Source organism: Protopterus annectens, chromosome 12.part0 (assembly GCF_019279795.1).
Source record: "Protopterus annectens isolate FY-2018-M chromosome 12.part0, PAN1.0, whole genome shotgun sequence".
NCBI lineage: Eukaryota > Metazoa > Chordata > Ceratodontiformes > Protopteridae > Protopterus > Protopterus annectens.
The window spans coordinates 1,264,748,075-1,264,764,343 of NC_056746.1; the positions used below are offsets into that span (position 1 = coordinate 1,264,748,075).

At 36.1% G+C, this 16,269-nt stretch overlaps 1 protein-coding gene across 1 annotated transcript in view; it reads right to left on the bottom strand.

Annotated features, from left to right (window-relative positions):
• LOC122817383 (hyaluronan synthase 2-like) overlaps positions 1 to 16,269 on the bottom strand; it is a 150,352-nt gene that overhangs the window by 97,501 nt on the left and 36,582 nt on the right. The gene's annotated exons all lie outside the window — the stretch shown is intronic.

Here is a 16,269-nt window from a genome sequence, read left to right on the forward strand (position 1 = left end):
ACAACTGCTCACTCTTGAACTTGGTGTCTGCTTGTGCACACAACTGCTCACTCTTGAACTTGGTGTCTGCTTGTGCACACAACTGCTCACTCTTGAACTTGGTTATGAGTTCAGCCAAGGAGATGCTGTACCAACTGTAATGGCCTAGGAGATGAAGATTAAACTATTGATTGTAGACCAGGTAGGTGGGGAAGAGGAATGGGGAATGTGCTACTAGGTTTAGGGAGGAGAGATGAGATGGCGGTGGAGATTAATGGGGAGCTTTAGGGTTAGGGAGGGGATGGTGATTTTAAGTTTAGGCAGTGATCCAAACTTTAGGGTTTGGAAGGGAAAGAATTTTAGATTTAGGGAACAATTGTGGATGGGAGGGAGACGGGATTTTAGATTTATGACTTGTTCTGCAAATTTTGGTAGTTTGGGAAGTGGGAAGGAGATTTTGGAGGACTTTAGGGTTAGGGAGTGGGTGGGAGTTTTAAGGGTTAAGCTCAGGGTTCTGGTAGGGTGTGAGTTAGATGGAGTTATAGCATTTGCTGAAACAAGTGAGTATTTGTGAGGATGTATGTCTTGAGCACACATAGTAGACCCACTGTGTTTTAGTACAGTACTTATAGAACTTTTTTATGAGTAATTTGTTTTTGAAGTTCTCACTCCCCATTATATCCTGAATAGTCATCATGTCTACCAAACCTCTTTCACTTCTGACTCAAATACTACTACTTATTACCATATCTTACCTAACCTAACCTACCTCACCCAACCTCTTGGAGCAAATCACCCACTCCCATTTCATACAACTAACCCAATCTCCATGATGTACACATATTCCTCAACCTGCATATCACCTAGTCTCTATCCCTTCAATAATAGTATGCTCTTCACTTACAAACTCTTACCTAACCCCAAAACCTCTACCCACATCTATATTAGCCACATCCACATAAAGCTTACACCTCATAGATTACATACCAAGCAACTCAAATACCTATTCTACCATCTCATCTCTATCCTTCTCTCTGGTGACATTCACCCAAACTCTGGCCCTTCTCCCCAACACATCTCAACCTCCCAATCCCATCCTCCTCCCACAACTGGTAAACCCTTCAATGTCTCAGCTCTAAATGCTCAGAGCATATGCAACAAAATTCCTAACTAACCTCCATGCCTGGCTTCTCCATAACCAACCCAATATTCTGGCCATCTCAGAAACCTGGCTCAAACCCCATATAAAAAAGTCTGAACTAACACCACCCAACTACTCCATAATTAGGAAAGATATAGTACATGAAAAAGGAGGGGGAGTCACTCTCCTCTACTCATCATCCCACTTAGTTACCCCCTATACCAAACCTATTCCCAAATTTGGCAAGGCAGGACTAATTCCAGCCCTACTTCATATAAACAAACATAAACTTATATGCATAGTCTCCCTTTATATCCCTCCTGGAGACAATATCTCAACCCTTGAAGATATTCTCTCCTGGTTCTCTAACAACATCACTAATGAAACTATAATCCTGTGTGATGTTAATATTAACTGGACAACAATTCAGTCTTCTACAAACTCACTTAATATAAACTTGTACAATTTCTCTCAGCTTATTAACTCAACAACTATGCCATCCAAGAACTTCCTTACTGGAAGCACTCTGGACTGGATTCTAGTTTCTCATCCACATTACATCTCTGATAGTGGCACTCTGCCTGACCCATTAGGTGACCACTTCCCCACTTTTGCCCACCATCTTCCCTCCTCCATACAACTAACTCATACCTACACCTTCACCCGCTGTCTAAAAAACTTTAATCCTAGCACATTCTCAAATACACTAAAAAATGAACTGGAACCCACTAAAAACCCTTCCCTTAGAAAACGCTGTTACCTACTTTAACTCAACTTTCCTCAACTTGCTTGATTCCTTTGCCCCTCTGAAAACAAAATGCATAAGAAGCAATCCTGTACCTTGGCTAACCAAAAATACCTTACTAACCATGCGATTCCGGGATAAAGCCTGGAAATGCTACTCCAAAAATAAAACTATTACCACCCTTAATAAATTTAAAACACTTTGTGGCAAAGTAAAAAAAAAAAACTTATTATCTCAGACTGCAAAGCCTACTTCTCTACACTCCAAACCAACCATAACACCAACCCCCAAAACTTCTGGCATGGAATCTCTTCCCTTCTCAACCCTGGCAAAAAAGAAAACCCCTGCTTTGATTCAGATGCCTCTGACTTGGACTTAGCCACCCAATTTAACACTTTCTTTATCGATTCCATAAGTAAACTTACGTCATCCTTCACTTCCATTTGGCTTCCCCACCCTTATTTCCACCTAACCCTCCCTCCCCTAGCATCTCCTGCTTCCAACCACCTCCTTTCTCTTTCAACTCCATACCTGCAGCCACCATAAAAAACTTCTGCTAACATTGAAAACCAGCTCCAATGCCCCTGATGATATACTCTCATATTTCTTAAAAGTTGCTGCAGAAGGCATAGCTCTTCCCATCTGCATTCTTATAAATCGATCTATTGCTGATTGTCAAGCTCCCCAGCTCTGGAAAAAGGCCTTTATTATTCCACTCCATAAAGGTGATAATAACAATAATATCACAAACTTTTGACCTATCGCTATCTTTTCCCCCATTTCTAAACTTCCCAAAAAATGCTTCCATCTACAACTTCTGCCTTACCTCATAAACAGCCAACTTCTAACCCCTACTCAACATGGTTTCAGACCCTGCCACAGCACTACCACAGCTCTCCTCTCCTTCCTATAAAGTGTTAATAAGGCCAGTGACACTGGCGACATCATGTCCACTCTCCTCCTTGACCTCTCTAAGGCATTCAACACTATCTCTCATAACCCTCTTTTCTCTAAACTCTCCAAACTAAATCTATCCCACTCCTCTATTAACTGGTTTACCAGTTACCTCTCAAACAGGCAACAAGCAGTCAGATGAAAAAAAGCCACCTCCCTTTTCTCAAAACTCCCACAGGTGTCCCCCAGGGCTCAATTTTAGGCCCCCTTCTATTCAATATATTCATAAACGATTTCTACCAAACCATCCTAAATGCTAACCTTATCCAATATGCTGATGATTCAACAATAATCTGCTCTGCCTCTTCTATACCCACCCTAGTTAAATTAACCCAAGATGCCTTCTCCTCCACTGAGCAATGGATGATGGACAACCATCTAGCACTCAATGCTACTAAAACTAAACTCATGATATTTACTACTTCCAAAACCACCACCCTAGATAAAACTTCATTCTCAGTTACCAGTCAAAATAATACTCTTCTTGAAATAGTCTCTAATGCTAAACTACTTAGAAGTCCTGATCGATGACCAGCTAAAGTTTGATAATCATCTACAAGTAAATATCAAAAAAACACACAAAAAATGGGCATGCTTTGCCGCCACAACCGTTACATCTCTCCCTCCACTAGGCTCACCCTCACCAACACTTACCTTATCCCATCCCTCCTATACAGTGCCTCTATCCTTACTAACCTGCAATCCTCCCTCAAGACTAAACTCTCCTCTTGCTGTAATAAAATAACAAAATTTGCAACTGGCCATAGATCCACTTCCCATCACTACACTGCCCTACACCAACTGAAGTGGCTTAAGCTGTCCAATTACTTCATCTATACTCAACTTGTCCAAGCACACAAACTTATTTTCACCACCTCTCTCTGTCCCTCTCTTGCCACCACCTTTAAAATGCACCAACCAAATAGACTTTTGAGATCCAATTCCCAAAATTGAATTGAACTGCATAAACCTGCCCGTCCACCAGGCAAACATCTAGCACACCATTGGAATTCCCTCCCACCTCTCATCCACACCACCAGCCTCTCTTCATTCAAAACCTTATTTCACATACACCTAACTTCACTATGGGAATGCTCTTGCTCCCACCCCACATAATCTCCCTACACAATAGCTACTCTCTATAAGCTATAATTCACAATAGCCTCCCATTGTTTTGTACCCTTAATAAACTCTAGGAATTAGCATAACTCCTAGAATGGCACAATTCATTAGCCTAGAAAGTAACTGCATGAATTAGCATAACTGTTAAAAAAAATTAGACTGTTTCTGTTATTGCATTGTGCTAATATGTTAAACTGTTAAAAACTTTGACTGTTTGTAAATATTGCTCTTATTGCATTGTACTAATATGTGCACTCTACTAATATGTGTTTTTCTATTTGTCCAAGTTTGCTTCATTTGTGCACATTACATTTCTCTAATAATTTACTCTTATGTTAAATCTGTAATTTGTAATTTTTTTTGGAGCTTTTCTCCCCAGGACTCCATTGAAAATGGGCTCTTCATGGCCCAATGGACTATCCTGGCAAACAAACTATAAATAAATAATAAATAAATCAATAATTTTAACTTCTCTTTTTTTTATTGGAGTTAACATTCAATTCTAAATTAAGGTTATTTGTTTGATTTTTCATCCTTTCTGTATTGTTCAGTGTAATGATATTTGAAGGCATCTAGTATATCACTAATATCTGAAACTTTTTTGTTTTTTCTTCCTTCATGAATAATGTAAGTAATGTCATTTGTTCTAGTATGCATTTTGGCTCTTATTGCTAAATTGTGCATATGTTTAGGAGATACAGAATATGAATTTAGTTTTAATTTTTCTAATGCTAAATTGGTTTTATGTGTTTTTGCATTATATTTTTTATTTAAATCATCAACTTTCTTCTTATTAGTGGCTGTATTTGTTGCGTCATTAGTATTTATTTTTGTGAGTTGATTTTGTATGTTTAGTAATTCCGAGTCCCATTCTTTTAACTTTTTTAACCATGTGAGGATTTTTCCATAAATATAGAGTTGTAAGGTATCCCATATCATAACTATATTGAGTTCATCGGATAAGTTATTATCTAAAAGAAATTGTAACTCTTTAAGTAGCCAAGGTTTAAATTCTTTCAGTTTGAGATGTATGATGGTATTCTTGTCATCTGTATTAATTTTTTAAAGTCTACTTGAATTTTAAGAAGAGCTCTGTGATCTGATACTGGGCAAGGGATTATTAAAAAATTATTTATTCTTGTGTTTAAGTCTTGGAAGACATACATTTTATCAATTCTTGTTTGAGTATCAAATCTATGATCTTGGTGAGAAAATAATAAAGAGTTTTTCTCTTTAAATTTAAATGTGTCTATTAAATTATGATTTTCGTTCCATTTTTTGAGTAATTTCGCTATAGGAATTAAACGTACGTTTCTTTTATTAGTGGTTTCAGTGGTTATCAAGAATACAATTAAAGTCCCCACCTATTATCAAGTTACCTTTGTATGTTTTACCAATGAGATCGAAATGTTTTTTAACTGTTCCTGTTCCTATGCCTGGAAACCAATATAAATTTACTAGTGTCCAGATTCTATTATTAAATTTTATTATGACAAGCATTATAAGACCTTCTTTATCTTCATAGCTGTAAAGAACCTGTGGATTAATAATATTTTTTGTCGATAAAATCATTACGTCTCTAGTTTTTGTTTTATATGATGAGTGAACTAATGTTGTATACTCATTTGGCTTCCATAGATGTTTATCATCCATTTTGAAATGAATCTCCTGAAGAAAGACTACTTGAACTTTATTTAATGTTAAGTATCTTAATAGATTTAATATTTTCTTTGGGTTATTTTGACCATTGGTATTTAAAGAGAGTAATGTTAAGTGTTTTGCTGTAACTCAATTTTACTAGTATTTATAATATTACCCAAACATCTTTCATAGCATTGTGACTGAAATAAGTTTTTCCCCATTTTCTGAATCTTGACTAGATTGGATTTCTTTTTTAACACTTCTAGACTGAAGCTCATTTCAGGCCATAATAGAAGAAAAAAGATAACATAAATAAAATTGTTTTTAACATTGTAGTCCAAAATTTCAAAATTCCAACTATCATATATGGAATGATATACACTCCTAATCTGATAAACAAAAAAAAAAAAACTATCAGATTATCCCTCATGTCTTAACAGACAAATTTCTTTGTGCTCCATTTTTAATTTATTGGCGTTCTTTTAGAATTATAAGAATAAACCAACTTTTAATTGAGCAAATTAATCTTTTAAGTTTCAATTAATTCTGATTTCATTTATACTTTTTTCTTAAATTACAGTATATGTACATTTCTCCTCATATACGTGATGTCATTATATAGTAATAAATTAAAATAGATGAATCATTTGACATTTTAACTATATTTTAACACTGTCAACAATCAACATTATCCATCTGCTAATGAATATTCATTTGTTTTTCATATTTTGTGGGATTTTAACACTTATTATATATAAGATCAGACATTATATATACTTTTCCTCTCCCTTCTTTCATTCCAAATATAATTTTTAAATAAATAGTAAGCTATTATGTATTGTTACACCATTTATATATGTTCCCAAATAAATATAATTTATCTATAGAAGATTCTAATGTAACAGCAAGTTTCCCTTTTTTCTCTTTTTCTTTCTCTTCCCCTTCTCGCTCGCTCCTCTTTTTTAAAAATAGAAAGTTTAAGTTTCAAATCAAATATTATAGATCATGTCATCATGTTATATCATTTTACATATCATGTATTGTATTTACATGTTGTCATCCTGTTTTATGCCTCTACATATCAGATAGCATATTTACATATAGAGTGCTTGTATGAATTTTCTCATTTGATAAGGTTTATAATTCTCTTTATTAAAGACATATTTAAACATGTGATCAACAGAAGGCTAGGTATGTGTGCCTAAGTATTATCCCTTGTTATAGTTATGTAATGATAAACATTTCACACGACTAAGTACTTTTATCACAAGACTTGTAAGTTTGTCATCATACAGTTTTTAGAGTCAAAACAGATCCTTAATATTTAAGTGTCAAGTATACTCCTCCTTGTTTAAAGTAATAAAATAGCCTGCATGAATATGGAGCTATGCTTTGAAATATACCATATCATTGTATCTTTCAAATATCAGTCTGTAATCATCTCCTTGAAGGTGTCAGTATATCTATGTTAGACATAAATTTTCAGTACATTTTCAATAATCACCAATGAGCAAAACATCATATTGGCTATCTCTGTTTCATAGTAGGTGTTGAGGTTACTATAACATAACAGTTTATGTAGTATTTAAAGTAAATTATGTACTGTCTAAGTAAACAAAACTTGTTTCATTTGCCAAGGGCTCCATCTTGTGATTTAATTGAAAGTTGTCTAATGCTTCTAGTAGTAATCAAGCATGTAGTAATGTAATGTTTACAAAGAGCCCTTTTCCAAGGCTATTGGATTCCCTGTATCAAGACTAGGGTTAGTTGTGTTTCCTGATTTCACATCCAATATCTGTATTAAATGAATTGAAAAAAGAAACAATATAAATCTTTGTACAAGTGATGTCATTGTCTTTCTAAAAGTTAGCTTTCCCCCATTTCATAGAGAAACTAAAACATAATAATGTCTCACTCATAATCAACAGCTACCTGAATATATCTTTGAAAGTATTAAGCTGTCATCATTGTCCCAGTTTTGTGGTCTTCCAGTTCCGTTCTTGTTTAGGGTATATTTAGTTTAGAAAATGTAAACTTTCCCAAAGGTTATAAGATTTTTCACTGAATGTTCTAATAAGCAATAGTTACACAAAAAACGTTCTTATGTATATCAGTGTTTCAAGACTATTTATCCACATAGAAAAAAAAAATAGATTCAAAAACATTTAAGTTTCATATATTGCTTAGTAATGCATCCGAGTATTCTTAGTACAAAACATATACAGTTCTCTTCTCAAATGTAGAATCTTTGTGATGTAAGTGGTGCTAAAATAAACAATTCAGAGATGGGAAAAAATTCATTAGATTACTTATAGATGAAAGTAATTTATGCAGTATAATACATGAAAAATGTTGCATTATATAAACACGCAGGTAACACTTTAGTTTTAGTTCTCATTAGGAAGCACAACGCTCTTATTTGTGCTTTCATAGTTTTAATTAATACAGATTAGTTTATCTACTGTAAGTGCTCCTAATGTGTACATGTCTTAGTATGACTAATGCTTGGAAAAAAAATCAGTCCATAGTTATTAATACATATTGGGTTCTTATCATTACTAAAAAACTGAATCTTTCTATTGTTTGATACTACAGTAAACAAATTACACTGTATACTGATTAGATTATTCTAATTGTAGGAATTTGTTTAGCTTATTCAGAATATTATTGTAAGGCTGACTTCTTGACATCTGTGCATACTAGATAATTATATATGTCTAGAGTGGTACTTCTTGCCTTTACTTTGATGTTTAACTTCTAGGTCCATAGTTCATTAGATAAAGAATTTCAAAAGACTAAGCATAATAACATGTCTCAAAACCTTTGTATTTACTTTTTAAACTCATTAAGCAACATTTTTCCTATTAATGTTACATCTCCACCCTCAAATTGTTAAGACACTGCTTGTCTCTTTAAAAATATGAGGAAGTGCATGTGTATGTTGTCATTTTACTTCCTAGTTTTCATATCATTCACGTTTATATGTTGGATCTTCTCTATCTACATATCTAATGTAGCTAAATGTTTTTGAGTTATGTTTCTGATTTAATGTTAAAAGGACACTAAGGGAATGGAGAAATTGTTGTGATGTTAGTGCTTACAGAACTCACTTTAAAACAGTATGTACTGGCATTCTTATGTCTCCTTCGCTATTCTGTTTCACTGTACTTTACCTTCACTCTCACTGTATTATCTTTATTGTGAGGGTATAGGGCTAAATGTTGTGTCTGATGTGCTTGTTATTTGCAAAGAGGCTGCTTGTACAACTGCGAGAAGATTTGGTGCTATTGTAAGCACGCAACTTCCCTACAAGCAGATGTTGTCCATTCGCAGCCTCTCCAAATGTTAAACATTTGAAAATGCTTCATTTAACGACATAAAACTGGAACAATCATTCTCCAAGCAAAAGCATCTGCTCTCTAATTATTGACTCACCTAATTCTAACGTAAGCAGAAAAACACAAAAACAGTCATGACCTTCATCTATATGTGGACCAAATCTGACATGTTATAGATTATATTTGGTTGCATTCTGGGAACTGTCGCATACTGAATGAAGGGATTATAAGCTGACATATTCTTAGTTATTGCAGACACATCGCTCCTCACTTTTCCCCCTTTCCCTTCCTTTTGATACCAGCTATCCCTCCCTCTCCCTCCCCGCTCTACCAGAAGAGTCAAGCAAAGTAATAAAAGCAATTCTTTTTATAGTAAATGCTGCTCAACATTAGCTATCACTCCCATGTTTATTGTGGATATTTTTACATTACATTACATTACTTAATATTTATGTAGCAAATATGTAACAGGAGAGGAAGAAAAGAGAGAAAGAGCAGTAGGATAAGCAGAGAGAATTATAGAATAATAAGAAAAGGAGTATAAACAATAAAGCAATTAATTAAAAATTATACATACATTTTTGTTTCCTTAGTTTGGATCACACACTTTAGTAGAATTTTTGAGATCATTTGTATATGTTACATTTTTTGTTTCAGTTCTTTATTTCTTTTTCTTTACATCAGTCCAGAAATTTTTTTCAGGAGATCTTTTCAATGAAATAGATTAAGACCAGTCCATTTCTTCAGGAATTGTGATTATATTATTGTTTTTGATGAAGGAAGTTGTCTCTTCTACATTGTTGAATGTTCTTATTTCATTTGAGTGGAGAATCTTGATTTTTGCAGGGTATGCTAGTTGAGCTTTTATTTTGTTTTGTTTAAGAATTTTCACAAGTGGCCAGTTTTTTTTTCTCATATCCAGGACTCCAGTAGAATAGTCATTATCAAATCTGATTTGGTGATGTTTGTATTTTAAAGGACTTTTCCTCCATGCTGATTTGAGCACAAGTTCTTTGTCAATATATGATAAAAAATTTACTACAATTGATCTTGGAAAAGCATTAGGTGAGGAAGGTAAAGGTTTTCCTATGACTCTATGAGCCCTCTCCATGCCACTGAGCAGTCCTTCTTTTAAATCCAACATTTCAGGTAGCCAGGCATTAAGAAACAAAATAATGACCTCACCCTCAGTTTTCTCTGGGAGACCAAATATTCTGATATTTGTTCATCTTGCTCTATTCTCTAGGTCATCTGTCATGTTGATTAAAAAGTTGTTTTGCTGAAGAGGAATTCACTTTCATTTTCTTCTTCCTTCAGTCTTCCTTGTCACAGAGAGATGTTTCAATATCTGATATTTTTGTTTGTTGCTGTTCTAATAATCCTTTGAAGACATCAGGTTGTTTTTGACAATTCTTCCTTAGGTTTCAAGATTTTCCTTAAATCCATCCATTTTTAATGATAGCTCCTGTAGTGTGGTAGACATCAGTTGAATTTCTTTTCTCAAGGTAGATTCAGAGCGTGAGTTCTTTGAGTTGGTTATTTCCACGAAGTAATCTCCAAGTTGTTTTGACAGGAAAATATTGTTGAAATGTTCCCAAAATTGGTTTACAGTTGCAGCAGATGTTTATCAATGATATGTAGTTGTTTTTGTTTGATGGGATTAATTATTTTCCTGTTTTTAGTGTGGTTTTGTGGAGCTCTAAAAAAATGCTGCTGTCAGTTGGCCATCTAGGCTCCATCCCTAGTTTGGTGTTTTTTGGATTGCGCAGGAGTTGTGTGTTATGATGCATATTTCAGTGGCTGTTAATGTTTCCGGAGTAATTTTTTGAAGGTGTACCATGTTGTCAGACATGCAGATGGGAGTGGAATCATCTGCGTATTGTATTGAGGTGGCCTGTTGTGTGGATGTATTGAGGGTGTTGGTGAAAATGTTAAAGAAGACGGCACCAAGGATAGAACCTTGTCATACACTGGTGGTAACTGGGAAGTATGGAGAGAGCATGGAGTGGCATTTTACTGACTGATACCTATCAGACAGGTAGCATCTCAACCACAGAAGGATGGGCTGAGAGAGACCTAGTGAGGACATTTGAAGTGGAAGTTAGCTGTAACAAACTGTGTTGAAGGCTTTAAACAAGTCTAGAAATAAAGAAGAGACCAGTTTGTCATCTCTAGCTTTATTAACACTAACTATATAGGTAAGACAGGCAGTGCTAGTACTGTGGGAAGGATGGAGGCTATGTTGTGTGGGGGATAGAAGGTTTTTCCTGCAGGAGATAGTCTGGCAATTGTTTTTGAAACATTTTTCAAGTATTTTGGTGAGAGGAGATATGATTTGCTATAGTTCTGAAGTTATTAACATCTGTTGAATTTTCTCCTTTGTAAAGAGGGATAATGTGTGCCTTTTTTCTAGAGAAAATTAATATGGGATTCCTGGATTGACCTACTTATAAGGGTTGAGAAATGTTAGGCAATGCTATTGGCTGTTATTTTAGGTACTCACTTAGAAGGTCATCAGCTGAAGAAGAGCATGGTTTAATTTTATTTAAGAGGAGTTTTGTATAAGATTTGGGCACAGTTTTGAAGGTGAAAGTAGATGTGGTGATATGTGGCTGTTGGGCGGATTTGGGATTGCATGTTGAGGAATCCTTGGTTGGAGATGCTATACCATCTGTGAAATAAGAGTTGAACTGTATTGCAGTTTTGGATGGTGAGTTATCAGGAGAGGAGTTTGGGTTGAAGTTTTGGCTGGGGTGTAAGATTTCTTTAATGGATGTCCAACATTTTTTAGGGTTGTGTTTAGTATTATACTGAAAGTTATTATAGTATAGCTTTTTGTCTTCATTTATTTGCTTTTTAGTATGATTGTAAAGCATTCTGAAGAATGCCTCCCAACCATACTGAATTACTCGTTTTTTACTGAGTTTTGGGGTCCAAATGTAGGGGTGCCAAGATTCCCAAGTGGCACCCCTTCATTTCCAATTTTTTTCTGTTGTTTTTTTAATTTTTCAATTTTCGCGCTGATTGAGCTGATGTCATCATTTGCGTGATGATGTCAGCTCTGTCAGGGCTACCAGCCAGTTAGAATTGAGCTCAAGGAGCTCATGTCGTGCACATTTCCGGCTGGCATGGGTTGCTCAAATGCAAGTGGGAATGGAGGGCATTCTTCTAATGGGGATTATCGGTGAAACGGCAGTGGGAAATCATTCTGGGCAACACTCTTATTTATGTTTCAAACGGCAGCGGTTATGGATTATTTTATGTTAGGAATGGCAGCGGAAGCAAGGAATCAGTTTGAAAAGGAAGAATGAAGACTCAGCAACTTGCAAGTAAGGAACGGTGTGTGTGTGTGTGTGTGTGTGTGTGTGTGTGTGTGTGTGTGTGTGTGTGTTTCTGACATTTAGTCTAAATGCTTGTTGGCCTACTTCTGTTTAGTCAACCACATGTGGTCAACATATGTAGATGGTCCATAAGTGTGCAAGACTAATATTGAGTAGCCATGGAGTTAATATATTTCAGAGGGGCATGAAGACAAAGTCTCACATAATTAGTGTTCGGGACTTATCCCCTTTGAAAACAACATTTACTTATGATAAGTTTATTTTAGTTTTTGATCAAAGTGCATTTTCCACTGAATAATGCAGTTTTAATGGTTGTTTTTCTTATGTGATATTTGAGACTCAAGTTTCAGACATGAATTATAATAACAAGAGGTTAGAACAAGAAGAACATGGTAAGAAACTGATTGACCTATCACTGAGTCTCAACAGTAAAGCCGCAAGCTGAATAGAAAGAATTACGATATCAGAGTAATAGAACGTGTATACATGTATATTTTAAACCCTCAAATGTTTCTTCTTTTGGCCAAAAAAGCACTTCTGAAATTTATTGAAAGTATGCAGTTTCTTTTAAAGCAGAAATGAAAATAACAGTGGTGTGAAGCACGGCTCCAAACAACATAAATTGTAGTAAAAACTTTTAATACCAGGTTAGCGCTTTCACCACTTAATGTAACTTCTTCAGACCATAAACACATATAAATACAAAACAATCGAACTCTTTATACTTACATATATCATCTCATACATTCACATAATTAATTAAGCCCCTCTCTTAGCCTTGCATACTATATGCATGGTAGGTGATGTCATCAACCCTCTCCACTCATAATTTAAAGGCATAGTTAATAAAATTAACAAGTTAGTCTCATATAATATATACTAGGACACCCTCCTATTTGTATCTAACATATACGAGAATGCTTCTACATATTTGCAAACCAACCTTGCCAAGATAATAAATTGCAAGTGCATTTAAAAGCAGTAAACACAGCATAATTATTTTAAAATGTTTGCATCGCATTCTAGCTGTCAGGCCATCTCATACACCAGTGATGTGAATAAAATCAGGGAAGGATTTTATAAGCACTGGCCACTACTCATGACAGATAAAAAGATCAGTGAAGTAGTAGGGGAACAACCTAGATTTTGCTTTAAAAACAGAAAATCTATTTTTGACAGGCAGAGCCCAAAAGGTTAGTCATCACTGTGCTAGGGTCGGATACTAGTATCCGGTCTGATAGGGAATGTGATGTCTTGCTACAATGTGTGGGGCTATTAATTAGTTGTCTGAAACTATATAAGTTCATGCTAGATGGTTTCACACAACTAATTAATTGTTTAGCATAGTAGAGGTATATCTCTGCTTGACTGCATCATGTTAAAGGGGAATCTGACACATCTGTCCCCCCACTGAGTAGCACAAAAGAGAGAGCCCTCAGGCTCATCCTTGGGATGACCTTTTGAGTTTATCCTTTGCAAACAGCAGGTGGCAGCACTGTGCATCACCCAGCCTTATGTAACAGGTTGCTGATACAGCTCTGCCATGCCCTGTCCTGTACATCACTAAAGTTCACTCTTCCCTTGTTTTAGGTTTTGCTGTGGTTCAAAAATGGGTCAATGGCTTTCGTCTAATGCTCATTTCAAAATTACACCTTGTATGCTTCTCTTAAATGACAATTTTAATCCCAAAGGTTCATTTTCCATCATGAAAGTTCTCTTTAATTCATCTATTAATATTGTTGATACTGCAAAGATAGTGGGATCTGATTGATTACTCAAGTCTGGTGCACTCATTAAAAGGAATGCCTGAAGTAAACAGTCAGAAACTGTGTCTTGTGTAGACACCTGCCTGTGTGATACCAGAAAGTTTGAAGAAATGTCTCAAGACTTGCTGCTGTCACTTGTATTACGGACTTGCTGCTGTCACCTGTATTACGGACTTGCTGCTGTCACCTGTATTATGGACTTGCTGCTGTCACCTGTATTACGGACTTGCTGCTGTCACTTGTATTACGGACTTGCTGCTGTCACCTGTATTACGGACTTGCTGCTGTCACTTGTATTACGGATATACCATTTTTCTTCAGCCAACAATTTCCTTCCTTCAAAGAACTTAAGACTGCTGACGATAAAATTGCTAATTCTTCTAACTTCACTTCTCACATATCACTCTACTGCTTGCTGCTTCAGGACCCCGCAGTAGCTAGAATGGAAAACCTTCCTTAATCTTATGCAAATAAAGTTTGCACAATCTGCACTTGGAAAAAATAACCCTCGCGTTTTCAGTATCTGTCTTGGAACAGCTGTCAGACACTATGTTGAACAGCAATACAAAAATGACACAGTGTATGCTTCTTTTAAATGATACTTTAAATCCCAAAGGGTAATTTTTCATTATAACATTTCTCCCTAACTAGATCATAATTATTAAATAATACTTTAAATCCCAAAGTCTAAAACCCTGTGGACTATGCTGTTTGCAGATGACATTGTGATCTGTAGTGAGAGTAGGAAACAGGTTGAGGAGACCCTGGAGAAGTGGAGATATGCTTTAGAGAGGAGAGGAATGAAGGTCAGCAGGACTAAAACAGAATATATGTGGATGAATGAGAGGGAGGATAGAGGAATGGTGAGGATGCAGGGAGTAGAGTTGGTGAAGGTGGGTGAGTTTAAGTAGTTGGGATCAACAGTTCAGAGTAATGGTGAGTGTGGAAGAGAGGTGAAGAAGAGAGTACAGGCAAGATGGAGTGGGTGGAGAAGAGTGTCAGGAGTGATTTGTGACAGACAAATACCAGTAAGAGTAAAAGGAAAGGTCTACAAGAGGGTAGTGAAACCAGCTATGTTATATGGGTTGGAGACAGTGGCACTGACAAAAAGGCAAGAGTCAGAGCTGGATGTGGCAGAGTTGAAGATGTTAAGATTTGCACTGGGTGTGACAAGGATGGACAGGATTAGGAATCAGTATATTAGAGGGTCAGCTCAAGTTGAACGGTTAGGAGACAAAGCCAGAGAGGCGAGATTGCATTGGTTTGAACATGTGCTGAGGAGGGATGCTGGGTATATTGGGAAAAGGATGCTAAAGATGGAGCTGCCAGGTAAGGGGAAAAGAGGAAGGCCTAAGATAAGGTTTATGGATGTGGTGAAAGAGGACATGCAGGCGGCTGGTGTGACAGAGAAAGATGCAGAGGACAGGAAGAAATGGAAACAGATGAGCCACTGTGGTGACCCCTAATGGGAGCAGCCGAAAGAAAAAGAAGAAGACTTTAAATCCCAAAGTCTCATTTTTCATCATTATATTTCTCCCTATCTCAATTATAATTATTGGTAATACTGCAATGATATTGGGAATGATAATTGACAGTTTGCTCAGTTCTGGTGCACATGTGAAAGGAGTGATCAGTATAAACAAACAGTTGCCCTATGATGTCCTTACATTCACTGCTGCAGTATTCTTCACAGATAGGATTCCCTGCCTTGGAAGCCTGATATCCAGCCAGTCTACCAAAGCCTACTGTTACTTTAAGGTACGCTGAATGCCAGTCACCCAAATGGTATTTGAGTAGCATAGTGCATAAAAGTGACATTCAGGTGTACTATCTACAGAACTTCTTTGCTGCCAGTCTGAACGTTTCTTTTTACTGTCAGTCTGTTTGCGTATGTCTTTTATTCACTAGCTGTATGCATTTCCATGCTAGGGGTAATGCATACGCTTGTTGTTGAATCCTAGCAAGTTGCACATAATTGCCCCATTGTGGGTTTTGTATTTTCTTGCCTTTCTTGTGCTCTTTGGGCTTAATGTCATTCAGGAAGGGTAGATGCCAGTGCAGGAGACATATTCCCCATAAAGACCACCATGATCAGTGTATTTTTTGCCTAGGAGCTTCTCACGACCATATGTCTTGTTCAATTTGTCAGGCATTCCTCCCAAAAACCCTTCACAGTAGGCTTTCTTCCATTTCCTTGTATCTTGAGAACCAGTATCTTAAGCTTCTCACTAAAGATACAATG